The sequence below is a fragment of the Canis lupus genome, chromosome 5 (assembly GCF_003254725.2).
Source record: "Canis lupus dingo isolate Sandy chromosome 5, ASM325472v2, whole genome shotgun sequence".
Classification (NCBI taxonomy): domain Eukaryota; kingdom Metazoa; phylum Chordata; class Mammalia; order Carnivora; family Canidae; genus Canis; species Canis lupus.
In genome coordinates this window covers 53,432,192-53,459,848 of record NC_064247.1, presented here as the reverse complement: position 1 = coordinate 53,459,848, position 27,657 = coordinate 53,432,192, and the positions used below count along the sequence as shown (strand labels likewise).

Here is a 27,657-nt window from a genome sequence, read left to right as displayed (position 1 = left end):
CAGCTAGGTAACCTTGAACAAATCACCTGATTGCTCTGAGGCTCATATTTCTTCATTTGAAATGTGCAGTTAATAAAATCTACCTCATAATATTCTTGCGAGGATAAAATAAAGTTAATAAAATATGTGAAAATACCTATCATAGAGGCCAGTGCATAGTGAGTACCTAGAGCATTAGTGTGTGCTGGTTGAGTGTAAGTATAAAGAACTCTTTCTTGTGCTGTGAATCATCATGCCTGCTTTATTTTTTTTTTTCCTGTTGTAGAGTGGGGGTTATATTAACATGTCCAGTCAACATCAGGAATTGCTAATGGTTGGGAAATGGAAAGCTTGTATTGTTTCATCTCGAGGAGCATGCTTCTAATTAGCCAGAGCCTGTTTTATTTCAACATAAATGAGCAATGGCTCGGCGGATGGTCCCACTATTCCTGAGTCCCAATGTGCTCCAGAGGAAATGTACAACAAACACTTCAAAAAAAGCACATCGTCTTTTAATTTATATGGATTTCTCTTTTATTTGAGAATTGTTCCATGAAGTTTTCATGGCTTCATAGACTTTTAGGTCATAAAGAGACCACAGTGATCAAGAACAGTCAGACGCCATTGTTGTAAAGTTGAGGAATCAGAGGCTCCAGTAGCCTCTCTTCTCTTACAGTATTTCAGGAACAATGACAACCGTCTCCAAATATCTATAGGATTAATAAACAAGAGAACAGGAAGTTTTATTAAAGTGACTTCAAAAATTAAAGGTGGTGAGAGCATTCTGAATTCCACTGAAGAGGAAGCTTCTGTCAAGTAGAGCTGTTCACAACCAAAGAGATGACTTCAGCTCACCATCACTGGAGATACGCAAGAGGAGAGTGAACCTATATGGAGTACTCTACAAGGCATTTCTGCTCATGAAAGGGAGACTTAATTGGGCACTCGTGTACTTTCCCATTTTACGATCCTATAGTTTGGGATTCCTCCAGGAAATGCCTGCACAGTACAGAGCTTTCAGTATATGCTGAGTGAAAACCATGATTGATTACTATCAAACCCCATTGGGTCCCCTCAAGTTGCCTGAGAGATAATTAATTCTCATTTCACCTCTATGAGTCCCTTGGTTTTTCACACTGACACTCCATTTAGGTCCTGTTGATACCATTTCCAAGCAGGTGTTTGACACAGGTAGGGGACACAGGAGGCCAGGCCTGGCCACAGCGATGAAGATGGTTGCAGCAGCCATGTAAGTGCACCGCTTGGACCTCCTGTCAAGAAAGAATCTGCCATTTAGCTGTCAGGAGCAATAAATTGACAGCCTCTAGCCATTAGCAACTTTAGGATCCATCTTAGCTTTTAAGTCAAAGCCCTAGCATTCCCAGGGAGCCCTCACTGCTGACTGAGCATGGAAAATGTATCTAAGCCTCTCCATTTCAGCCTGGATTGGGACTCCTCTTTCAGGCTCTTTGCTCTATAGCTGTTGGACAAGTGACTTTTCAGACCTGATCTGCAGCTCTCCTGCCCTAGTCTTTCTTCTTACCTCCTTTCCTTTCCCAGGTGTCAGGTCTACATCACAGGCTGAGACTTTCCCTACCTGCCCCTGCTTCTCTTCCTATTACCTCTCACAGACACCAACCCCCAATAAATCTCTTACACTCCTAACCTGTCTCCACCTATACTTCTAGAAACACTAATTGACTCAATGGCTGACCCTGCAACTATGGTGCCTATGGCAAAAGGGAACAAGAATTCACATCCAAAAGAAGGAGAATCTGAATCACGAACACATCTGAGGAGATTGAGAAAGCAGGAAAGACACCTGAAGAATAGGATGTGCCACAAAGACCAGAAGGCAGCACCAAGGCTTTGAGAGGCAGAGCCTGGAGAGATCCCTTGAGAAAGAGTGCTGGGTGAGGAAGTGTTTCCATAGGAACCCACAGCCACACTGTCACTGCTCTGCAGACAGATGCCTCCTAATAATGCTTGATCTTTAAAGGGACCACAGAAAGGAAGGGAAACTGCCCATGCTCGATCCATTGACAATGACTTTCCAGAACAGGAAACACTGACATCAGCAAAGAGCTTGATAGATGTGGAAGTGCCAGCTTTTAGGGAGCAGATGATAAATACAGTTAATATATATTTTTTAAGGAACCTTATTTATTTATTCATGAGACACAGAGAGAGAGAGAGAGAGGCAGAGACATGGGCAGAGGGAGAAGCAGGCTTGCCTCAAGGAGCCCAATGTGAGACTCAATCCCGGGGCCAGAGATCACACCCAGAGCCAAAGGCAGACTCAACCTCTGAGCCACCCAGACATCCCAAGACAATTTATTGCATGCTTACTATGCATCAGGCACCATTCACTGTTGTAAGGTCATTGATTATCAGTTTCTGAGGTTCAAGAATCTGGAAGCAGCTTGCTAAATCATTTTGACTCCGAGTCTTTTGTGAGGTTGCAGAGAAGCTGATAGCCAGGGTTGTAGTCAATTTGAAACTCACCTGGGACTGGAGGATCCACATCCAAGATCATTCCTGTGGTTCTTGTCAGGCCTCAGTTCCTCACCATGAAGGCCTTTCCATAAGGTTGTCTGACCTGGCAGCAGATCCAAGACAGAGAGGTTGCCAAATGTGGAAGCCACTGCCTTTCAAACCCTAATCTCAGAGGTGAATTGCCTTCCTTTATGCCATATCTTATCACCACACAGCCCAAACCTCATATAATGCAGGAAGCATTACACCAGGGCATGGACACCAGGCCAGGAGACAGGGGTCGTCCAGAATATCTTGGAGGTTGACTGCCACAACCTCTAGAACAATAATATAAAGTAGATATTTTACCAATGAGGAAACTGAGGCACAGAGAAACTACAAGACAGGTGACAGAGTAACGATTTGAGCTGACAGTCTATGTTCCTCACCATTTTAAGTACTGTCTCCCTAAGTGGAGGACCAGGAGGCAAAGAAGGAAGGGGGTGGCTGTGTTTAAACTTGAAATTGTGAGTTGTTAAGAAAGCATGTCATAGGTAGTGATAATTTGTACAGAGGTATACAGCTAAACAGAGCAATTCTTCATTATCAAGGTGCATTTTACACCAAATTCACATATACAGAATTATTTTCCCATTTTTCAGACAACAAAATAAAAATTTAAAAAACTAGGTGCTTTACCATAGTTACACAATCAGTACACAGTGGAGTGAAACTCTGATCTTCATTTCTGAGTACAGAGCTCTTATCTATACCCTAGCTGTTCTTTCTGCTAAAGAAAAGGATAGATATTTCAAATTCTCTGGAGTAATAAATAAGATAACTAAAGTGAGGAAGAACACCTAGCAACTTGTAAATTGGTTAGTTGTGAAATAAAGGAGGCTTGCACTAAAGAAGAGACTTTGTTTCTTTTTCCCCCCCAGTGTTTCTTAAAGTATGATATACATACAAAAAAGTGCACAGAAGTGTGTGGCTGGTTAGATTTTGTAAACTTAAACAAACTAAATGAAAAAACACCCATAACTATTCATTCCCAAATCTCCTTTGCTCTGTCTCTCTGTCCCTAATTCGCATACAGTAACCACCATGCAGATTTACATAATCATAGATTTGTTTCACCTGCTTTTGTAATTTATATAAATGTAATCCTATACTTTCTGCAACTGGCTTCTTTCACTTGATATTATGTTCATGAGATTCATCTATATTGTTGTATCTACCTGTTGTTGTGTAGTATTCCACTGTGTGAATACATAATTTTTAAACTGTACCAGAGGTTGGCAACCTATATTCAAATTTGGCCCATGTCCTATATGTCTATACAGCCTGCAAGGTAAGAATGATCTGTGTATTTTTGAACATTTTTTTAAAGATTTTATTTATTTATTCATGAGAGACACTGAGAGAGAGAGAGGCAGAGACACAGGCAGAGGGAAAAGCAGGCTCCATGCAGGGAGCCCAATGTGGGACTCAATCCCGGGACTCCAGGATCATGCCCTGGGCCAAAGGCAGGCGCTAAATTGTTGAGCCACCCAGGGATCCCCTATTCTTGAACATTTTTAAAAAGCCAAAAGCATTATTTATAATAGCCAAGATATGGAAGCAACCCAAGTGTCCATAATAATGAATGGATGAAGAAGATGTGTGATACATACATGTGCATGCAATGGAATGTTACTCAGCCATAAAAAAGAATGAGATCTTGCCATTGACAACATGGATGGACCTAGAGGGTGTTATGCTAAGTGAAATAAGCCAGAGAAAGACAAATACCATATCATTTCACTTATATGTGGAATCTGAAAAGCAAAACAAATGAATAACAAAAAGCCAGACTCTCAAATACAGAGAATAAGCTGATGGTTGCTAGGTGTTGGGGGGAGGGTGTTGAAATAAAGGGTATTAAGACATATAGATTTCCATTAAACTTCCAGTTTAAAAATAAAAAAGTCACAGAGATGAAAAGTACAGTATAGGAAATATAGTCAATAATATTGTAATAACATGGTGATCATGCTTATCATGATGAAGCACTAGATATAGAATTGTTTTGGGGTTTTTTTTTAAGATTTTATTTATTTATTCATGAGAAACAGAGATGGAGAGGCAGAGACACAGGCAGAGGGAGAAGCAGACTCCATACAGGGAGCCTGACGTGGGACTCGATCCCGGGTCTCCAGGATCACGCTCTGGGCTGAAGGCGGCACTAAACCGCTGAGCCACCCGGGCTCCCCCTGGATATAGAATTGTTGAATTAATATGTTGTATACTTAAAATTAATATAACATTGTATATTAATCATACTTCTTTAAAAACTTTAAAAATAAGTATGACAAAAATTCAAAAAAGAAAAGAATAATACTGTACAGCACATAAAAATTACATGAAATTTACATTTTTAGCTAATCTGGCTATGCCCTTGCCTTGATCAAATATTTCTGGGAACTCACTATCACCTGTAGCAGTGCTCTCCAATCTTTTTTTTAAATTGAGATATAATTAACGTGACAATCTTTTTGATTCTGCACTTCTACATTTTTGTTCATAGATAACATTTTATTGGGCCACACCACACTCACTTTTTCCTATTACCTATGGCTGCTTTCACACTACAATGGCAGGGAGGCAGTTGCAACAGAAAGCTTAGCTTATCAGCACTCTTGCTTTGCACTGTTGCTGGGGTGCTGCAAAGAGAAGTAAAGTAATTATAAGGTAATTTTTGCCTCTTGGTCCTTGCAGTTTGAATATTGATTACCTGGCCTTTCACAGAAAAGTTTTGCTGAGCTCTGACCTACAGTAATGATGAGGATTTGAGTACTTTCTATTTGGATACTATTATGAATAGGGCCGCTTTGAACATTCTGGTTGATGTTTTTGGTGAACATCTGAAAGCATTTACTTTGGGCACATACCTAGGAGTGGAATTGCTGACTAGTGGATGGCGTTCAGCTTGGTGGGTACTGGCAAAGTAGCTTGTGCTCATTTGACACTCTAACTAGCAGCATATGAGAATCCCAGTTGCTCCATATTCCTACCAATAATTGGTATTTTCTGTCTTCGTTCATTTAACCAACTCATAAATGGGTAGTGGTAATGTGAGAATGGTTTTGAATTGATAATTACAAACTCTTTGTTTAGGCTATGCCAAAAGCTGTGCTAACAATTTCACCTACATTATCACTTTATTGGCAAGTCCATTTCACTGATGTGGAAATAGTGTTCAACAAGGCTAAGAAATTTTAAGGTCACTGATATTAAGTGGCAAAATCAAGACTCAAACTCAAGTCTGATTGACTTCATAGCCTACATCTCTTCTACTGCATGACATCATCCATCTATGTGACAATGTGATAGGATGTTACACCCTTGGAAAGTATCAGCAACTGAGTGGTCGCTAATTGGCATTTAAAATTTGTTAGGAAAAGGGATGCAGCAGAGCTACAAAAGGTGGGTATGGGAAAAGTATGGGCAAATACACCCTCATTTCTGCTGCCTCCTGCTACAGTGGTTAACTGGACGCTTTTTGCTTCCCTCCAGCCCTCTGGCTGGTTGTGTTTATTACATGCTCTGACAGTTGAAGCCCATGGTGAAAAATGATAACAGATTTGTATTCTCAAGATCATCTCCAGATGCTGGCCAGAAGCACCTCTGGATTCATGAAATATTTGTCTTTAGTATTTCTTGAAGATGGATGATTGGAAAAAAAAAATTCTAGGAACATTTCAGTATAAATCACAGGGAATTCCTTCCTTTGGCAATCTGGAATGCATTTCTCTATTTCTTTAAGAAGAATAATGTGTGTATTAATAACTTGGTTGGAATGGAATCTGGGCCAAGAGGAGATGATCACGAAAATCATTATTGATGGTTTCTTGTAGCCAAACACTCTGTTCCCCCAAACCTGGAGTCTGTCATCCGCAGGTGAAAGGCCACATTGGAGTCACTTGCATGAATCCCCTCCCCTCTATCCTCACTGCTATTTCTCCACCCAATTTTTCGGTCTGAATTGGAAAACCCTCACATCAGGTTCATTAACGTACCCCCTGCTTCTGCATAGGCATTCAAGTTGACACTAGAGTTGTCCTGCTAATCTGGCTATGCCCTTGCCTTGATCAAATATTTCTGGGGACTCACTATCACCTGTAGCAGTGCTCTCCAATCTTTTTTTTTTAATTGAAATATAATTAACATGACAATCTTTTTGATTCTGCACTGCTACACATGAAAATGGCATTTATTTATGAATATATATTGTTTACATTTATGTTTGACATGTTTATGAATTTATATGTCTCACATGTAAATTTTTTTTAAATACTTCTTTTTTAAAGGATGAGGTAATAGATACCAGAGGTCAGCAAACATTTTCTGCAAAGGGTCAGATAGTAAAGATTTTAGGCTTTACAAGCTGTAAGGTGTCTGTTGCAACTCTCAACTCCGCCAACTACTCAACTCAACCATAGGTAAACAAATGGATTTGGCTGTGTTCCAATAAAACTTTTATTTACAAAAACAAGCAGCAGGCCAAATTTGGCCTGGGGTCCCTACTTTGTGGACGCCTGATACACACCTTTGGCCACTTCAGATATGATGTAAATTTGAATTCAGGAACTCAAATACTTCTGATTTCTTGTTCTATCCCGGCTGTGCATCTACTTTGTTCTCCCTACACCTACAGTGTCCTGCTTTCCAGACAACTACTGCTTATAATACAAAAGTGAACACTGGCCCACATCAAGGTCCAAGTTTGACAGGTGTAGTCCATGCACCCACACAAAGAGCCCTATTCTTTCTTGATTCCAGAAGGAATTCCCCAGAAGAAATTCACTGGCCTAACTCTGTGTGCCTTTCTCATTTCAATAACACTGTATTACCTGGAACTGCTACCACAATCACTCAAATAGAAAGAAAAGGGTAAGTTCTCCCAAAAGCCATATAGGCGAAGAATCTTCTCAGATATCTTCTACCATAAAGGGCAGCAAAGAGAAGGAAGTGATTATCACAATGGTCTGGATCACTTTCAGAAAGGAGAACAGTTGTAGCTATAAAAAGAACTCGAGAGACACATTGTCATATATTGCTAATCACTGTTGTGCACACAACACAGGTGGTTTCTTTTTTTTAAGGCAGGTTATCAACTTCTTTTAGGCCCTTTGTCAGAATGAATGACTTAGGTTATGCTATGATAACAAACAACTCTAAAATCTCAGTAACTTGAGGAAACATGCATGCATGCACGCAGTGTGAATAAGAATAGCTTCTTATTCAATCAAGAGTTGGTCCAGAGCTCTGCTCCACTCTTTCTATCAGGAATACAGGTATACTGAGCAACCCCTAACGTTCCCCCATAGCATGGAGAAAGGAAAGTGGAAATTATGCAATGGTCTTTAAAGGTTTCTTCCCACAAGCGACACACATAACATTCACTCACATTTAATTTGCGTAAGCAGTAAGCTTCAAAGGGTCTGATGTGCGATTAAGCTGTGTGCTTGGATTGTACTGCTGGTACCAATTACTTGCTGCCCTTCTGTAAAAGGATTACATGTCCCCACCCACTGTCATTATAGGTCAAGTGTTCTTCCCCACTTCATTGATACCAGGCTCAGCCAATGAAATGGAAGCAAAAGTGATACATGTCACATTTGAGCAGAAAATTTAGAGCCATCTGAATGTTTTTGTTGTTGTCCATTTGTCACAAGAATGATATATCCTCAGTAGGAGCTGTTTATGCAGCACAAATTCTAGAATGAGGAAGTTTCATGGAGTGGAGCCATGTTCTATCTATAGCCAACAGGTAACATGTGTGAGAAATAAATTCTTGTTGTTGTAAATCACTGATAGTGTGGAGTCATGTGTTACAGCAATACAACCTAGAAAAAGATGATTAATACAGAAAAGCACCAGAAATGTCAATAAATAGTCCTAATGACTAATAAGGTCAGCCAAAATTTTTACTTTACTCTGCTTTCTGCACACACACACACACACACACACTCTTCTTCATAGAGTCACCCCAAAAGTCTAACAGTGCACTGAAGCAAGCACAGAGTTCAGCGCATCTAGATGTGATAGTTATCTAGGGCTACCATAACAAATACCAGAGACTAGGTGGTTTAAACAATAGAAATTTATTTTTGCACAGTTCTGGAAGCTAGAAGTCCAGATCAAGGTGTTGCCAGGCTTAGTTTCTTTCAAGGCCTCTCTTCTTGGCTTGTAGATGGTTATCTTCTCCCTAGGCCTTCAACATGGTCTTGCTTCTTGCCAGTCTGTGTTCTAATCTCTTCTTATAAGGATATCAGTTATCTTGGATTAGGGCCCACCTATATGAACGCATTCTACCTTAATTACCTCTTTAAAGACCTTATCTCCAAATACAGTCACATTCTGAGGTACTGGGGGTTAGAATTTCAGCATATGAATTTTAAAGGGACACAGTTCAACCTATAACACTGGGTGATATGCAGCAATCTCTTCATCAGAGCATTATGTAAGATGGTGTCTTTATTAGGTCCAGATGTGGCTTCTCTTGATCCAGAGAGCTCTGCACTATAAAGACAAATTATCTGTCCTCCACACACCCAATATACAACAGAATAGAAAAACCACAGTAAATAATTCCATTTAGAAAAGGAAACTAAAGGAGACACATAGCAGACACTGTCCCATAGTAAATCTGAAATCCTACTGGGCAGAAATCTTGAAGGTCCCTACTTAGGAGTGGGGAATGTGCCTAAATCATGCCTGACTCCACACCTGAGGAGTAAGATCCCTTGTACTTTGTTCCCCATTGTCCTTGGCTATGATCCCTGGAGATTATTACCTTTCCATTATTCTTTTAGGTCACATCTGAAGGTAGGTTTGGGCAGTATGTTCTGAGGTTGATAAGGGGGCAGGAGGGGCTAGACTATTTTATTAGTCTACTGTCTGCCCATAGAATTTAGTGGTCTCAGGGATTTTTTTTTTTTTTAAGATTTCATATATTTATTTGACGCAGAGGGAGAGCACAAGTAAGGGAGCGGCAAAGAGAGAAGGAGAATCAGACCCTCTGCCCAGCAGGGACCCTGATGCGGGGCTTGATTCCAGGACCCCAGCATCGTGACCTACAGCTGAAGGCAGATGTCTAACCAAATGAGCCACCCAGGCGCCCTTGGGAATTACTTTAAAGTTCAGATAGTCAGAATCCCTTTTAACACAGGCAATTTTGTTGTTGTTTTGGGGAGTCTTTTGCCTATTTGTCTGTGTGTGTGTTTTGTTTGTTTGGCAGTATAACAGTATCAAAATCTTTGTCAGTGTTTCTCTCATGGCACTCAGCTCTATATGCAGATAATCCACATTATTATCAGTCACCAGGGAGATGTAAATTAAAAACACAATGAGATACCACTGCTCACTAATTAGAACAGCTACAATTACAGACTAAGAATGCCAAGTGTTGATGAGGAGATAGAGAAAGTGGAATTCTCTAACACTGCTGGGGGAAATGTAAAATAGTAATTCTACCTTGGAAAAGTATTTAGCAGTTTTTTAAAATGCTTAACACCATCCATAATCTCCAGCCATTTCACTTCTAAGTATTTACTCAAGTAATTTAAAAAGAATGCATTCTTGAGACACACAACAACATGGGTGAATCTCAAAATCAGTATGTCAAGTGAATGAAACTATAGACACAAGAGAATGCATACTATAGGATTCCGTTTACATAAAGTTCAAATCAATCCATAGGGACAAAAATAATATCAATGGCTGCCTAGGGTGGAGGGGTACAAGAAGGGATGAACTGCAAAGAAGAATGAGGCATCTATGGGGGATGATGTAAATGTTTTGTTAGCACCATGGCTGAGGTAGTTCACAGGAATATACAGTTTTCAGCATTCATTAGATTATGAAATTTAAATAGATGCAGTTTAACATATGTAAATAATTCCTGAGTAAGGAAAACATTGAAATTCTAAGATTTTCCTAATCAATCTCATGAAGATTTATTCCTATATTTTTCATTTAAGAGTTTTATAGTTTTAGTGCTTGCATTTAGGTCTATGATCAATTTTGAGTTAATTTTTGGGTATAGTATGAGCATATAGATATCCAGTTGTCCCACTTGTTGAGTTAACTCTCCTTTTCCCATTGAATAGTCTTGGCACTGTTGTTAAAACTCAACTGGCCTAAATTCAAGAGTTTATTTATGCACCCTTTGTTCTATTGCATTGATCCATATATATTTATCCTATACTAGTACCATCCTTCATTTTCTTGCCTTTTTGTCCTGGCCAGAACCTCAAACACAATGTTGAATAAACGTAGCAAGAGTAAACATTGTTGTTTTGTTCTTGATTTTAGAGGCAAAGCATTCAATCTTAATTATGATGTTATGTGCAGGTTTTTGAAGATGCCCTCTATCAAGTCAATGATGATTCTTCCAATTCCTAGTTTTATGAATATTGAATTCTATCAAATCCTTTTTTATATCTATTGGAATTATCATATTTTTAAATCTTTCATTTGTTACTATGATGAGTTGTATGATTAATTTTCAAATGTTACACCAACCTTACATTCCTGAAATAAATCCCAATTGGTCAGGAGGCACTGTTCTTTATTCATTGACTCTCTCCTTGTTAGGGTTGTGCCCTAACACTCTGGTGGCTCTGGTTACCCCAGGGCTCTTTCACCTGGTTCATCTGTTCAAAACAATGGCAGGGATTTCTATCAGAATTTTTGTCACTTGGTGGCACCTCTATCATGATTGTACTTTCAAAGTAAAGCCACAGAAAAACAAGGAATGCATCCTATTTGGTTCCCTCATCTCACTTCAATTCCTCTCTCAAATCTGCTGCCTTTGTTCAGTCTCCATAGCTTTTGGTTCCTGTTTTATAATTTTTTTTTAGAGTTCTGTTATATGCAGCAAGTCACTACTCCATTCCGAGGGTGAAATCTTAATTCAATTTTTAAAATTTAACAATTTCCATCTAGTTTATGTTCAAATGTATAACTTTAAACTTTTATGAAGTCACTAACTGAGAACAATAAAGATGTTTTTCTAAACACACAAAGTCTGAGATTACATTTTACAATTCCCAAGCTCTCATTTTATTTCATCCTCAGCATCCAGTTTAATTTCCTATTTTGTTTTGGCCACACATTATTGAGAAATCCTGATTTATATGGGTATATGGCTGCAAAAATAGAGTTTTTTAAGAAATAATTTATCTTAAGATATCAATCAATAAAATAGAAGCTTTATTTTGAGGTCTGCATAAAGAGGAGTTAAATTGGCAACATAATCCCCTAATCCAAGATTTTATAAACATTTCATGAAAAGCAGACATCTGCTGTCAAATATATTTGGGGAAATTTGGCTGGTATATTTCACTGGAGAGATTTTGATGTGAAATCTTTCAAATTTAACATAACCTCTGTCTTCCCCAAAATTACTTGCCACAGAATTTTTATTTCAAACATACTTATTAACGAATCATAGAATCAGCGTTCCAAATTTTGGTAAGCAGAACTATATACATAATCCCAAAGGAACAAGAAAAGGAATGGCATCTAGTAGGTACCTACTATATAGTAGGCACTGTATTAGATGCACATAATTTTATTTAATCCTTCTAACACCCAAATGTGGAGAATTTTATTTTCACACGCAGATGAGGAAACTAAGACACAAGAAAAACTTTGCCCCCCCCCCCAGTTTTACTGAGATTTAATTGACATTTAACATTATATCAGTTTCAGGTGTATGACATAACTGTTTGATATATGTTCATATTGTGAAATGATCACCACAGTAAATCCAGTTAAAATCCATCACCTCCCATAGTCATAATTTTTTTCTTGTGATAAGAACTTTTAAGATCTACTTAGCAATTTTCAAATATACAACAGTATATTGTTAACTGCCATCACCAGGCTGTACATGATATCCATAGGGCTTACTTATGTTATATCTGGAAATTTGCACCTTTTGACAACCTTCACCCATTTCCCCAAACCCTGTCTTTGGCAACCATTAATCTGTCCTCTTTCTGTGAGTTCAATTTTTTTTTTATTTCCTATATATAAGTGAGATCATGCAATAGTTTATTTTCTCTGACTTATTTAACTTAACATAATGCCCTCAAGGTTCATCCTTGTTGCCATGAATGTCAGGATTTCCCTCTTTTTATGGCTGAATAATATTCCATTGTATATGTATACCACACTTACTTTATCCATTCATCCAGCAGTGAACACCTAATTGTTTCCATGTCTTAGCTGTGATGAATAATGCTGCAATACACATGAGAGGTACAGATATCTTTTCAATACCCTGTGTGTGTAGTGTATTTTATATATAAAACACAGGCTCATATCCCAAAGGGCTTGCAATATCCTGGCACAGGCAAGACCTATTACTCTTGGTCCCACCCAAGCACCAAAGTGGACTCAGTGGAAATGGAACTCAACAGGGGTCCGAAGCCCAAGAATTCTCAGACTAGTAGCCAGGGAAGCCAACCAGTATTGTAATGGAGGACAGCCAACATTGTGGCCAGGAAAATGGAGCTGAGCAACAGAAGTAAGAGAGCTGGGAAAATAGAGGGAATTTAACAGCAATATGAACAGTTGAAGTCAGGAATGGGCAGACTGAGAAAGGACAAAAGTAAAAAAGAAGGCACTCCAAGACTAAGGTCATTGTACAAGGGGATCAGAATCTTCTATCACAATGAGTGCAACTATTTGAAAAGATTGTTTAAGAAAATATATAGGATAATTTTTAAAAAGATAATTTTCAAATGAGAGCTAGGGAAAAGTAATGCTAAATGATGTACCAGGAAAGAGTGAAGGCTTTTGAGCACAATAGTCATGGAGGCTTCTTAAAGAGGTAAAGACATGAATCAAGTCTTGAAGTCAGGAGAGGATTCTGATGGACAAAGAAAGGAGGGAAAACATTTATATAATAATAGTTATACAACTGTCGATTCTATCCTTACCCATCAGATGCCACATTTGTATCCTCACCAGTATAAAGCTTCGAGGACAACACTGTGGATTTCATATTTTACTGAGGACCAACTATGTAAGAATTCTCAAAAACTAAAGTTGATATTTCTGTATTTTAAAGCATAATGATTAATTTTACCTCAAGTGACTTTAGCAAACATCTTTTGTTCAGTTTCTTAAGGTTTGTATGTATAAAGTAGACTTTGCAGAGTGGAGAATAAATTAGACAGTTGGTATAACCCAGTGCACAAGTTCCTGGCTTCAGAATCACTTTCCACTCTAAAATTATCTTTGTGAGATGAGTGACAATTGATCTTGCTATAATTTTTTTAAAGTGGAAAACTGATTTTTTCCAAAGTATTTTGACTTTTAGTGAAATGTCTTCCCAGCCTGGGCTTTTATACGACCACAATCTACTTTCAATCATCAACTTTGTGCTAGGAATCTTTGCGAGCAAAACCTATGTCCCATGTATATTTCACTTTAAAGTAAAAATCATTTATCCTATTAAGTGATTAAATTCAGAAAAATAGAGAAAATGTCACGTAGTCCTTTTTAAAAAAAAAAAAGATTTAAAAAAAAAAAGATTTTATTTATTTATTCATGAGAGACACAGAGAAAGAGGTAGAGACACAGGCAGAGGGAGAAGCAGGCTCCACGCAGGAAGCCCCACACAGAACTCGATCCCAGGACTCCAGGATCACACCCCGCATCAAAGGCAGGCCACCCAGGGATTCCCTGTCATGTAGTCTTAATATCCAGGGATAACCTCTGTTAAGAGTTTGCTGTGTTTCCTTCCAGATTGTTTCTATAGCATTTTTTTTTTTAGAAAATTGTGATCAAATATTACATTCAAAATATAATATGGAAATTTTATCATTTTCTGATTACAGTGCTATATTATAGGCTAATTTTATGGAATTTAGAATTTTTGAAGAGTATTAACAAAACCATAAATGACATGAAATCCATTTATCCAAAGACAAAATATGTATTTTAGTATATTTCTTTAAGATTTTGTCTCTTTTTAAAACCTAGTTAAATTTATGTTGTTATAGAGATCTTTAAGCATAATTAACACTGAGACATTTCATGGAGAGAACCTAGACGTGTGATTATTTGGAAAAGGGCTTGGTGAATGATGAAATCTACGACTAGCTGGTTTCTCAGCATTTTCGAAAAATATATATTTTTTAAAAACTTAAGTCATTTAGTGTAAGTTTTTAAATTATGGGAAAAATGTAATATGTTCATCAGAACAGAAAGATGTATATGTGTATATGGGTCAGCATTAAACCATTTATTTGGTATCCTCCTTGCTCTCCCCTATGGAGGAAGGAAATAGTTTTCTTCTTATAGTTAACTTGCATACCTCAAGTCAGCTAACATGCAATAGCTGGTCTGCTCTTACAGTTAATTTAACTGAGTAAATTTTAAAGATTTCATCTTTATTCAATGATTCATAAATCAGATAGTACCCAATCTAAGACAAAGAAAGGAGCTGAGGAGCTGTACAAAGTGAAGGACTTTTATCAGAAGGGAACAGGAACAAGGAAGTTAAACTAGGCCAAAAAAGCAGATTGGTTATGGCAAAGTTATTTTCCTTTAGGGGCTGGCAGGGGTCTATCAGGCAGATTATCTAACTATTCTGATCAGGTGATTCCTGATTGACTGGTTTAAGGTTTCATTTCTAGGAAAGCAGAAACTCTACTTAAGCCTCAGTTTGCCAACATGGGGCTCAGTACAAGTGACTCCATAAGGGCCCTGCTGTTTTGTTTGTAGCTTTGGCAAAGGTGGATTTGCTTTGTACTCATTGATTATAAGAAACATCTATGGAATTGTAGAGTGAAGATGAAGGATATAATGTGAAAAACACATTTCTAGTACTAGAGAACTGTTTCCTGGGGATTGTGCTGACCACTTTGTATGCATTATGACTTATATTTACTCATGCATTCAATATACGTGGGCTACCTGCTAATGGCTGCGAATGCTATAATGGGAAAAGAACCAGTCTGAGAAGGAGCTTGATTCTCCATGGAACTTGGAGATTAGTGGGGAAGGCAGATGTAAGGTGATGCTAGTATAATTGAAGGCCACAGGCCAGTCGGGGAAAGCTTATACTTTGGGTGTGGGTGCTAACTGCTGAAAAGAGGGATGAGCAACTTTGTGAGAAATCTACTTGGCAGAGTGTGCGTTGGGCCTCGTGCAGAGGTAATGAATCACTTAAGCCAAGGTATGGGGAATTCCAGGAGCTTCAGTGTCTGAACCTCTTGGCCTGGCCTCATTGCCATGTTGAAGGAGTAAACTGTTGCCACAGAGTAGTGGAGCTGGACGGGCTGTACCCAGTCCCTGGGATGGGGAATGAGGAGACCAGGAACAAATGCACAGTGAAGCTGCAGTGAGCCATATCAGGCACTACCAGCACTAGCAGAGAAGGAGTACTCAGGAAATGCCCACCCTTTGACATTGTTACCTTAAATCCACAGGGTCTCATCTACAATCGTGAAATTCAAAAAGCTTTGAAAAATTGAAGGCGTTATTTTGTTTGTAAGCAGTAAACTCATTTGGCAGCAAACTCACCCTAAATTTATGTGAGGCAATTTGTTCTCTTTATATATGCCACATAGAACAAGAATTCAAACATTTTGCTTCAGGAAAAAAAAAAAAACATGTATCTCATTATGGGGTGTTTCCTAGACCCAGCTGAGTGTATTTTATAATATTGAAAATTCCAAAAATGTTTGAATTTTAAGACACTTAGGCCTCAAGTTTCCGGGTAAAAGACTGCAGGCATGCATTATTATAACCCTTACACTTAATATTCCTAACCCCTCAAGGAGGGTAATGCTTTTATTATTCCTGTACTAAGTGAGGATTACCAGAAAGATATTATTATTATTATTACCATGTTACAAAAACTTAGAAAAGACTCAAAAAGGTAAGTGGCAGAATCAGAACATGGACACATATCTGTGCTTTAAAACCCAAACAGAATTTCTGTTGATATTGGTCAATAAGAAAGTATATTGACCTTGATGCCTTCTCTGACCTCTTAAGTACTGGTGTAATTACCAACCACTGTTATCTAAAGAGCAAATTGGTCATTCATGGCTCCCAGGCCAGGTGTAGTATAAAGCAAGCTAAACTGGAACCTTCTCCTATTCCTATGCTCTGATCCTAAGAGAACACGGGACTTTACACCCCACAAGAGGCCTTCTACTGGCCCTCATTGTCTCCTACTCTTCTGTGAAGATATACCATTGCATGCTACCATCAGCAATCCTCCCTCTGCTCCTTCTCCAACCACAGCTGTGGTCTCAGAAACAGAAGAGATCTAGTCTTAGGGTTGAGCATTTACTTGTTTCCAAATTTCTGGTCAAAAATTAACTGTCAATCTAAATTTCAGTATTGGGAGTTTTCACCTAGCTCTGTGTCACCCACTTACTTTCAATTAAGGAAAGTCCTGTCCATGGCTAACCAGATGGTGTTTTAAAATGGTAATCCATTAAGGGGTTAGTATCCAAAATATATAAAGAACTTAGAAAACTCAACACACACACACACACACACACACACACACACAAAAGCCACAAATAATCTAATTAAAAATGGGTAAAAGACCTGAACAGACATTTCTCCAAAGAAGGTATACAGATGGCCAACAGACATATGAAAGGATGCTCAACATCACTCATCACCAAGGAAATGCAAATCAAAGCTACACTGAGATATCACCTCACACCTGTCAGAATGGCTAAAATCAACAACACAAGAAACGACAAATGTTGGCGAGGCTGTAGAGAACAGGAACCCTCGTGCACTGTGCACTGTTAGTGGGGAATACAAACTGGTGCAGCCACTGTGGAAAAACAGTCTGGCGGTTCCTCAAAAAATTGAAAATAGAATTGTCATATGATCCAGTAATTCTAATACTGGATATTTATCCAAAAAATATGAAAACACTAATTCAAAAGGATATATGCACCCCTGTGTTTATTGCAGCATTATTTCCAATAGCCAAAGTACAGAAGCAGCGCCAAGTGTCCATCGAATGAGGAATGGATAAAGATGTGGTATATGTTTAAAACTGAATATTATTGTCACAAAAAAAATTGAAATCTTGCCATTTGCAACAACATGGATAAATCTAGAGAGTACAATACTAAGCAAAATAAATCAGAGAAAAACAAATACTGTATGATCTCACTTCATCTGTGGAATTTAAGAAGCAAAACAAATGGACACAGGGAAAAAACATATTCTTAACTTTCTTAACTATAGAGAACAACTGATGGTTACTAGAGATGAAGTGGGTGGGGGTGGGGGAATGGATGAGACAAAGGCGTGGTGGGGATTAAGAGTACACTTATGATAAGCACTGAGTAAAATACAGAATTGTTCAATCACTATATTGTATACCTGAAACTAGCATAATACTATTTGCTAACTATAATGGAATTAAAATAATTTAAAAAATTAAAAATTAAAAAAATAATAAAATGGTTATCCTGTCCTATAATTTCTGATACCTCTATCTTCTAAAGGTTTTAGCACAGTGCTTCGGATAGTAGATCTTGAATTAGTGCTATCTAATCAATTACATGATTAATTAAGGGACAGATTCTTCTGAAAGAGAAAGTTTTTATCTGCCCCAACCGCTGTTTCCAATCTTCCTTAGCCTGCACATTCATGGGCTCTAAGTAAAAATAAAATAGGAAAGTAAACCAAACCAATAAATAATAAATCCTCAAGTTTACCTAGAGAGTTTTTATCATTAACAACGTATTTACCCCCATGGCTTCTGTATGGGGTGACAGGCAGCAGGGTGCGTGTTGACACCTGTAACTGAGACTGAGGCGGGAGGACTAATACAGAGGTGGTTCAGAGAGTTGACCCTGGTGCCCACCCCACGTAGCTCAGTCCCATCTAAGCACTAGCCCTGAGACCTTGGAAGGTCATATGAATCCTCTGAACCTTGGCTTCCTCATCAATAATACAGGAGTAATAATAATACCATTGCTTATCTCATTGGGTTTAGGATTAGATTGAGCTAATGTACATAAAGCAGCTGACTTCCAACACACTCAAACTCAGTTACATGTGTTTGCTTCAAGTGTAATATCCTCATGGTATCAATTCAATCTCACTGAGTCCAGCCTGTGTCTTTAAACTTTAGATTCAAAATAAGCAATAACAGCACAGTAACTATGAAGACAAAAACACAAAACTTGAGTTAATTCAATTTCATCATTCTATGTGACCACTTAGAGTTCTTATTTGCATCTAAAATTTAAAACACTGAAATGGTACAAACTGAGAGGTGTGATATTTTTGTTTACACTAGGATATTCATTTTTTAGTTTTTTTTTATCACCAGGATACTGTATACCAAATATAACTTTTAAAATTTTCATTGTCTGCATGTCTGTTCTCATCACCATTATTATATGTTTTGTTTCATATCTCCTACTGCATTAAAATAACTGACACTTTGGGGCAACGGGGGGTATTAAATGGTCTGTTTCAGGTGTCAAGTAGGTTACGGTTGCTACTCTTAGTAACTGCTAACGTGCTTTTGTGACATGGTAATGATTCACCATACCCTCAGCATTCTCTGGTTGCCTTTGAACCTTGACCCTCTGCAGAGTCAGTAGTGTGGCCCTGAGCCTCCTCTCTCTTACATGTCAGTTCCCACCTGGAAAACAGAAGCAGTAACAGCTCTCCTGCAGAGCTGCATCCAGAGTGAAATGAAACAGCACAGCATGGGGGCTTCTCAGGGTAGGCCCTCCTCATAGGGCTTCTCCCATCATTTCACCTGAATAAAAAAGGATCATACTTGTCCTGCGCCCTCACCACCCTGACCCTGCCCTCTGGCTGGGACTATCTCTGATCCTATGATCATGACGGGACACGCAGACAGCAGCATAGGGCTGGATCTCCTGAGGTCCTAAGTAGCCACTTCCTCCAACTTGGAAACCCTCTCAGTCCTGAAGATTCAGATGTGCTCAGCAGATGCTTCACATTCATTCCTGGTTCCACAGTGATACTATTCTATGTGTATCCAAGGTTAAATACCATACGTGCTCCACCAAATATGCTGCTGCTGCTACATATTCCATGGCTCACATAAAACTGGATAGAGTAGTTCGGCAAATAAAATACAGCATTTGCAAAGTATGGTCAAGATTTGAGGGTGGGCAGTTCTGCACGAAATAAGGCATTTGTTCTATTGACAAGCTGACAATTCTATACTCCCTGTTTCTTACATTAAGTATGTTGGCAAATTGAACACCAACAAAAAATAAATGTATTAAAAAAATAAATAAATAAAAATAAGCTCAAGAGCCCTCCTCACAACTCCAGATCTCCCTGCAGAGTCCTTAAATTCAAGGAGCTTTTGTTTTTCAAGATTAGAGCCAAACATATTTGGTTCTACGTGTTCATCTTTTAAAAGTTGAGTAAATTGGGACACCTGGGTGGCTCAGCAGCTGAGTGTCTGCCTTTGGCTCAGGGCATGATGCCGGGGTCTTGGGATCGAGTCCCACATCAGGCTTCCATCATTAAGCCTGCTTCTCCCTCTGCCTGTGTCTCTGCCTCTTTCTCTGGGTCTCTCATGAAAAAATAAATAAAATCTTTAAAAATAATAATAAAATAAATAAAAAATAAAAGTTGAGTAAGTTTATTTTCTTTGAGTTTTGGCTGAAGATCATTTCCCTTTTTCCAACTCTAGGATGACTGTAGTTTCATGAAAAGAAGGATAAATATATTTATCATAATTAGCATTCTAATTACAACGCCTATGTGAATCCCTCCTTACTACCGACAACACTCCTACCCTTAAATTTCATGTATCTTCATGTACACCTGTACACACGCACTCCCAATGCTCCCAATGCTGGTATTATTCCCATTATATATTAGGCCCCAGAGCCTTTGAGAGCTGAAGTGGCACGCTGGGCAACACAGGCTCTCAGGTCTGTGCTCCATATCCTGCAATGCCCTGTGCTTCTCTGTACAGTTTGTGGATGAGGACCTCACTCCCTCCTCCCCAGGGCTACAACCAAGTCAGTATCTTAGTATCCTTTATTTCCCTAGAGTTAATATACTTAATAACTTCTCAAAAAATATCTGCCAAAGAATGGGACAAAGTTCTGCTCTTACTAACATTTGTTACAAGTAACATTTTTTAATCAACATATCAGTTCTTTATTTAATATCATTATATAATCCTCTTGGTAGAGATGAAATGGAAGTGCAGGGAACTAAATAAAAACTTCGAAGTCCCATAGCCAGAAGAGAGGTAATGAAAAGACTCAAACACAGGTCTTCTAGAACTTACTTTCTGAGTTCTTTTGAAGAAACCATATTGACTTTTTTGAGTGTAGCTGTACCTAAGAGATGAATAAGTATCCTAGCTACACTGCAGACAGGAATGTGGAAATTGCCCTTACTCAGGTGAGGAGACACCGGGATCCTAAGAGAGCTCCAGGGTCACAAGAAAAGGACCAAAAGGCCACAGAGGACTTGATGTGAGCAACCAGAGGGAAATGGCCAGGGCTCTGGGTGGACTCTGTGGAGTGCCTGAGTGATGCTCCAAAGAGACCGCAGTGAGAATTGTTCTGGAGGCAAGCTCAGACCAACCACTGAGCCACAGGACCAGTGAGGGGTCCTCTCCTGGCCACAATGGAATCACACAGCCACCTCTTTACCCAGAGAGCCATCCAAGAGAGGAAGAAGGCAGAGAGAGTTCTGGAAGACCAAACATGTATGAGAAAGAGACTAAGTCACTCAGAAGAGGTAAAACAGATCACGTTCCCTGTTAGTCCCTCTCTCCTACACCTCATTGTCAAGCACAAGAGTGATGTTCATGAGCAAGATTAGAGTCACTGTAGGAAATAAGCTTCATTTTTTTTTTAAATCAAAGCTGAGTCTGTGATAAGCTGAGTAACACAGAGGCATATAACATCCAGTCCTCCACACTTAAAGATGAAATTTTTTAAAGCTCATTTTAAAATTAACTGGTTAATTTCTACACATTGAGGGGGCAAAAAGAGAAAATAATTTCTGTAGAAGATCTGTAGATTTCTCTCTTGCAAATCATTGCATATTCATTCGAAAAATAGTTCTGGGTTGCCTGGGTGGCTCAGCAGTTTAGCGCCTTCCTTTGGCCCAGGGCGTGATCCTGGAGTCCTGGGATCGAGTCCCACGTCAGGCTCCCTGCATGGAGCCTCCTTCTCCCTCTGCCTGTGTCTCTTCCTCTCTCTCTGTGTCTCTCATGAATAAATAAATAAAATCTTAAAAAGAAAAAAGAAAGAAAAATAGTTCTGACTATTGATTATAAGGTGTTGGGAATGGAAGAGTGAACAAAACAGAAGAGGTAGTGAATTCACTACATAAAGTCAAGCTGAAAAGTTTGGTAACTGGTCCAAGGTCAAACCACAATCTCAACTCTGGTGTATCTGATTCCGAAGCCCATATTCTTTCTGTCTCCCCATGGTAGTTAAATATGAACTAGAAAAACACAGAATTTCATGCTTATAACTTGACTACTCTTTTTTCTTTTTTTCTAAAGACCAGATGTACAACTTGTACTATTTAATAGCTCTCTTACCTCCCTTAACCTGCCTTAAAGAAGCTTGGGGCCTTATGTCTGTGCCTTTGTGGCAACTAGCTAATGATGAAGCTTGCATTTCAAGAAAACCAAAGTAGCCCATAAGAAATTAAATTCTATAGTAGTGGTTCCAAAATGTGGCCCCTAGACCAAGACCACTAACTTCACCTGGGAACTTGCTAGAAATGCAAATTCTTGGGCCATACCTCAGGCCTACTGATTCAGAAACTCTATGTCTGGGACCCAGCACTTTTTAACAACCACTCCAGGGAACTAAGATGCACACGAGTTTCAGAACCACTAACATAAAGGCACAGGGGAGTGCTAGTTCTCCAGAACCCCAGCACACCTCAGGATCCTTCTTGACATGGAGATCCAAGAAGCCATGCCCAGTGGTCCAGAGTCAGTGTTTATAAACAGACCTATTTGCCACTAGGGTTAATTCATCCAACTAATTCCACAGATCGGAAGATGAAGCCGAGGGAAAAAAATGACACACATAAGGTCACAGAGCAGAAAAGGGCAGAAATAAAGTAGACTCCAGTTTGGTCCTTCCAAACACCACAGTGGTTTGGCTTATATAGTATTTCCTGATGAATAGAACGTGAAAAGGCAGGGATAGGGATTGGGTGGGAGTTAATAACTTTTATAGGCCAAGATGTGGGATCTGGTTGAGGAACCAGGATACCATCAGGGATTGAGAAGGAACCTGACACCCAGTTTGGGACTGGAACAGGCCAGCATGAAGCAAAAGAGGCAAAGGAGAAATCTGAGCTGGAAATGGAAGGGCATCTCTCCCCCTTACCCTGTTTGGGCCACATCCAGCTCCCCCAGATCCTGCCTCTGTTTTGCAATTTGGATGAATTAGCTCGCTGGGCGCCTGCTTCCTGGACCCTCCTCCACCCACAGCTGCTGGATCTGATCTCCATCCATCTTCACCCAGGCGAAGAGCCCAAAGGGGGCTCCAGGGAGACTGCAGTCTCCAGCACAAATGAGAAGCAGGACTTCCGGGAAGACCTCTGCTGATAAGTAGAGTCAGGGAACATGATCACCCAATCCTCATGAAATTACTGGATGTGGTGGAACAGGTAAAGAATGTTTTGTTCGGGGATAATAAAACAAAACCAAACCCCTCCACGACTCTGGGTTCACCAACCTCTCCCTTGGTTGTGGCCTGGTTGTTTTTTGTGAAACCAATCCCATCTAGAATATTCCTTCAGTGTATATTTAGTACCGAAGTGTCTGAATTGGGGAAAACAACTGGGATTTTTTCTCACCTTCAGTCCAGATGCGAGTGATTTCATTCTAGTTGGAATTTCCATCACTTAACCAGCCTGGTAAGATACTTAATATCTTCAAGCTTCAACGGTTTCATGTGTAAAATTAAGATGATAATTGAGATAATTCCTGCCCCATTCATCTCATAGGATGAGGTCAAGTGAGATAATAGTTTTGAAAGTGCTTTGCAATCTGCTAAATATCACAGATGTGACTATATGTTACTAGTATCACTTCTGACTAGCTTCTAGAGCACAAATTTACTAGTGTATTTTATGACTACATCCTGAAGCTTATCATTAAAAGGAAACGTTCCACCCCTGACATCTTCAACTGTAATATCCAAATCTCTAGCTCTCACTTCCTATCAGTCCAGTTTTCCCTTCCGTAACCCTACCACACATTTTTTTTTTTACTTCATTACAACCCTCCCGTTATTTGCACTGTGAGCCTCCTCCTGCTTTTACTTCCTTCCCTACTCCCTAGAACTACGTGGCCCATCATCATAATCTTTTTGTAGTCAACGCCTTCATGCTCTCAATCTCTCTTCCACCACATTGTACTCAGATCCGCAGCCTCGTATCACTGTAGGCATCTGCCTTCTCCCCTTCTCCTTCCCTAGTTGCTGAACACTGTTGGAAGAAATGACACAAGTAGATGGATTGCTGCCACCCCAAATTTATGGTCTCCAAGCTCACTGGGCCTCTTTGCCAGAGCAAACATTCCACATCGTACTCTGGTCAAGTCACCTTCCTAATTGCTGCTCTCCTTCTCATAGCAGATAAACGGGTTGACTTTTCAGAGAGAAAACTGAGGCTATCAGATAAGTACTTGAAAATTCTCCTTCAAAACCACAAATTACAACATCTACATCTAAATCCAGCGTACCTCCTGGGATCCTGTGCCAGACCGATAGACATCTTTCTCCTTTCCAGGTAAAGTCTTCCATCTCTTTCCCCAGCTGATCTTCACCTAACTCCTCCAAAAATGTTTTCTCTCCTGGATATTCAGTTTCTAAAAGGTCAGAAGAAAGTTGCTCCATGTCTTCTTCTAGCTTCTGTGCCCATGTCCCTTTCTCTTCACCAAATCTCCCAAACAGTGGTCAACCATCATTGTCCTTACCTCCCTAATTCCCATCCAGTCCTCCATGTATGACAATCTGCAGCTCTTCACTGCTCTACTGAATCTGCCTTAGTTGAAGTTAACAATCACTGCCTAACTGCAAATTGCCTGATTGACAGTGATTCTCAGTCATGGACTTGGTTGACTGCCTTGGGGCATTTGATAATACTCTGGCTTCCTCTTCTTCTAACTCTCTTTCATTGGCTTCTGAGATGTGACTCCTTACTGAGCTTCCTGACCCACTCTGACATCTCCTCCATGCTGGTACATATGTACGCTTATATATTTCCTTCATGGTTATGTGTATATTACCTTCTTGGAGATATATTTATATATAGATTCTTTATATCTGCCTCTCCTAAAATGCCAAGTTTCCCAATTTGACTATTTCTTTTTTAGCTATTAATACTTTCTGAATAATTTCATCTGCTTCAGGGTTTCATGTTGATAATTCTTTTATTGAGGCTGATTTCTAATTATGAAATTCCAACCTGAAGTGTGCAGCCAACTGGCTACTGGACACTTCCGTTTAACTGATGCACTCAAAAAGGAATTTAATACATTCCCCCCAAATCTGGCTTTCGTCCTATGCTCCTTCACTTGGTAAATGCTATGACTAGATACCTAAAATTCTGGATATAATTTTGACCTTTCTATCCCTCACTGTAATAGCAAATTAGCCATCAAGAGCTGTTTATGTCTTCTCTCCATCTCCTCTGCCTCTGCTGAGTTCAGGCTTTCCCTGTCTCTCCTGTGGATTGCTATCATCATTTCCTGATTGGTTTTCCTGCCTCCAGTATTAGAGCCTTCTAATACATTTATCATGTCAGAGTAAGCTTTCTAAAACAAAAACCTATCCATGTATTCCTACCATTTATTATATGTTCGGTATCCTGCTAAAGTCTTTACATTAATTGTTACGTCTTAGCCTCACAGCAATCCTATGAAGGAAATGCTGATAATTATAATTTCAGAGGAAAAAAATACCATGTAACTACTACATAGGCAAATCAGCAATTAAACCAAAGCCCACATGCTTTATGTCCATCCACTAATATGCTTCTCCTTGGCTCAGAGAATAAATCCAAACTCCTTAGAATGCCGTGTCCCCAGAAACCCACTCATACCCTAGTTTCTTATTGTCTCTACATGAAATTTTAACCTTTCCCTCCTCCCCCCTTCACACGTGAAGAAATGCCTGTTCTTCCTTCTACACCCCCACTAAACTCTATGGAGACTTCTCACAGAGTGCCAATCCACCTTTATCTTATTTGTTAATTTCTTTCCCACAAAACTGTGTGTGAGCATCTTGAGATCTTCTTTGTCTCTAAGACCTAACACCATCTTTGGCCTGTAGTACATAGGTTGGCAAACTACCACCTGTGGCCAAAATCTGGCCTTCCAATTGTTCTTGTATATAAAGTTTTATTGGAACAATGCTACTTCTAGTCACTTACCTGTTATCTATGGCTGCTTTCATACTACAATGTCAGAGTTGAATAGTCAAGTAGTTTCAACCAAAACTGTATGGTCCATAATCCTAAAATACTATCTGGCCCATTATAGAAAAAGTTTGTCAGTCTCTGACATAGTAGCTGCATAATTAATGTCAGTCAAATGAAAGAGTACATGCAAGATTGGTTGAATGAATCTCTGAATAATTGAATCATTCTCTATTTTTTTTTATTTTTTTGCATTCTCTATTTTTTTAAGATTTTATTTATTTATTCATTAGAGACAGAGAGAGAGACAGAGAGAGAAGCAGGCTTCCCTCAGAGCAGGGAGCCCGATGCAGTACTCGAGCCCAGGACCCCCAAGATCATGACCTGAGTGGAAGGCAGATGCTTAACTGACTAAGCCACCCAGGTGCTCTGACTGAATCATTCTTAAGAATAGTACCTTTTGGCAATGGAAAATAAGCAATAAGAAAATTTAGATTTAAGCAAGTGGCAATTAGCAATGATCTTGGTTTTCTTAAGATTTTATTTATTTGAGAGAGAGCAGGGGGAGGGGTAAAGGGAGGAGTAGACCCCCCATTGAGCAGGGAGCCTGATACAGGACTTGATCCCAGGTCCCTGGGATCATGACCTGAGCCAATGGCAGACACCCAACTGACTGAGCCACCCAGGTGCCCCAGCAGGGCAGTAAAGGACAGGAGGCAATAAAGGACAGGAGTAAACCCCAGAGGGACAAGGGGAAATACCCAACATTAATAATAATCACTCTGAAAAAAAAAATCACTCTGCTTACCCTCTCTGAGTGTTTTTGAATGAACAGTGTCATTTATAAAGTACTTAGAAAACATAAAACCTTGCATATTTAGAAGATGACAAAAGACTTTTCTAAATCTTGCTCATCTCACCATTCCATCAACCTGTAAGAATTCCTCAATGAAGAAATAGGTAATTAAGATCAGAAAGGTTAAGTTTCAGCTGATCAGTGTTCAACTTTGATCTCTCCAGCTTTAAAATCCATGCTCTTTTTACCACTCCAGGCCACTTTCCTTTATTTGTAAACACATCAGTTATAGCTTGAAGAAGCCCTCATTTCCAGAGACTTTAGGACTTGCCATACACCCCTTTGTGGCCTGCCATCCTGGCAGTGTGTTACATGCAGACAAGATTTACCAGGCACTTTTGAGAAGCTTTGACTGTCACATTTACATTGCTGTATATTGTTGTTATATTTGTTATATCTGATAGTTACATCATTGTCTCTGCAGCTCTCCCAGGGACAAATGCTGAATTTGTTTTTCAAGCACTCCCAAAGGCTAGAGCTAGCCAGGGTATTTGGATAGAGGGTGTGGAGGCTTCCCTAGCCACATCACACCCGCCTCGATAAGGAGACAGGATGCCACATGACCTCCCAACACTTGCCAAAGAACAGGCTAGCAGGGGGATCAAGAGAGGGTGGGCGTGCCTAGTTAATCGGGCAGAGCAGACTAAACAAGCCTACACATTCTGACCTTTTCCTTCCTTTGGGTTTTTAATGAAAGTTCTTTCTACCCAAGAACAAAACCAGTCATTTGTTCCTTCACTTAACATTCACTGAGCACCTATGCCAGGACAGGCCTTCTTTCCTGCAAGGAGCCTGCCAACTGGTGGACAAAACAAACATGTAAATAGACAATAAGGTGGTGGAATCACAAGGTGGTGAGAGTCCTATGAGATCTTGGAACAAACTAG

General features: G+C 39.4%; 1 long non-coding RNA gene across 2 annotated transcripts in view; it reads right to left on the bottom strand.

The window, feature by feature from the left end:
- Nucleotides 1-555: 555 nt before the first annotated feature.
- The window catches only part of LOC112647090 (uncharacterized), a 106,229-nt gene continuing 79,127 nt past the window's right edge, over nucleotides 556-27,657 (bottom strand). Inside the window, exons 3-5 of one of the 2 annotated variants that reach the window (XR_007410850.1) lie at nucleotides 2,485-2,578; nucleotides 1,090-1,250; nucleotides 556-689 (exon numbers count right to left, since the gene is read on the bottom strand). This is a non-coding gene — a long non-coding RNA (uncharacterized LOC112647090). The remainder of the gene's footprint in view (nucleotides 690-1,089; nucleotides 1,251-2,484; nucleotides 2,579-27,657) is intronic. The other variant, XR_004815943.2, reaches the window with a different exon arrangement.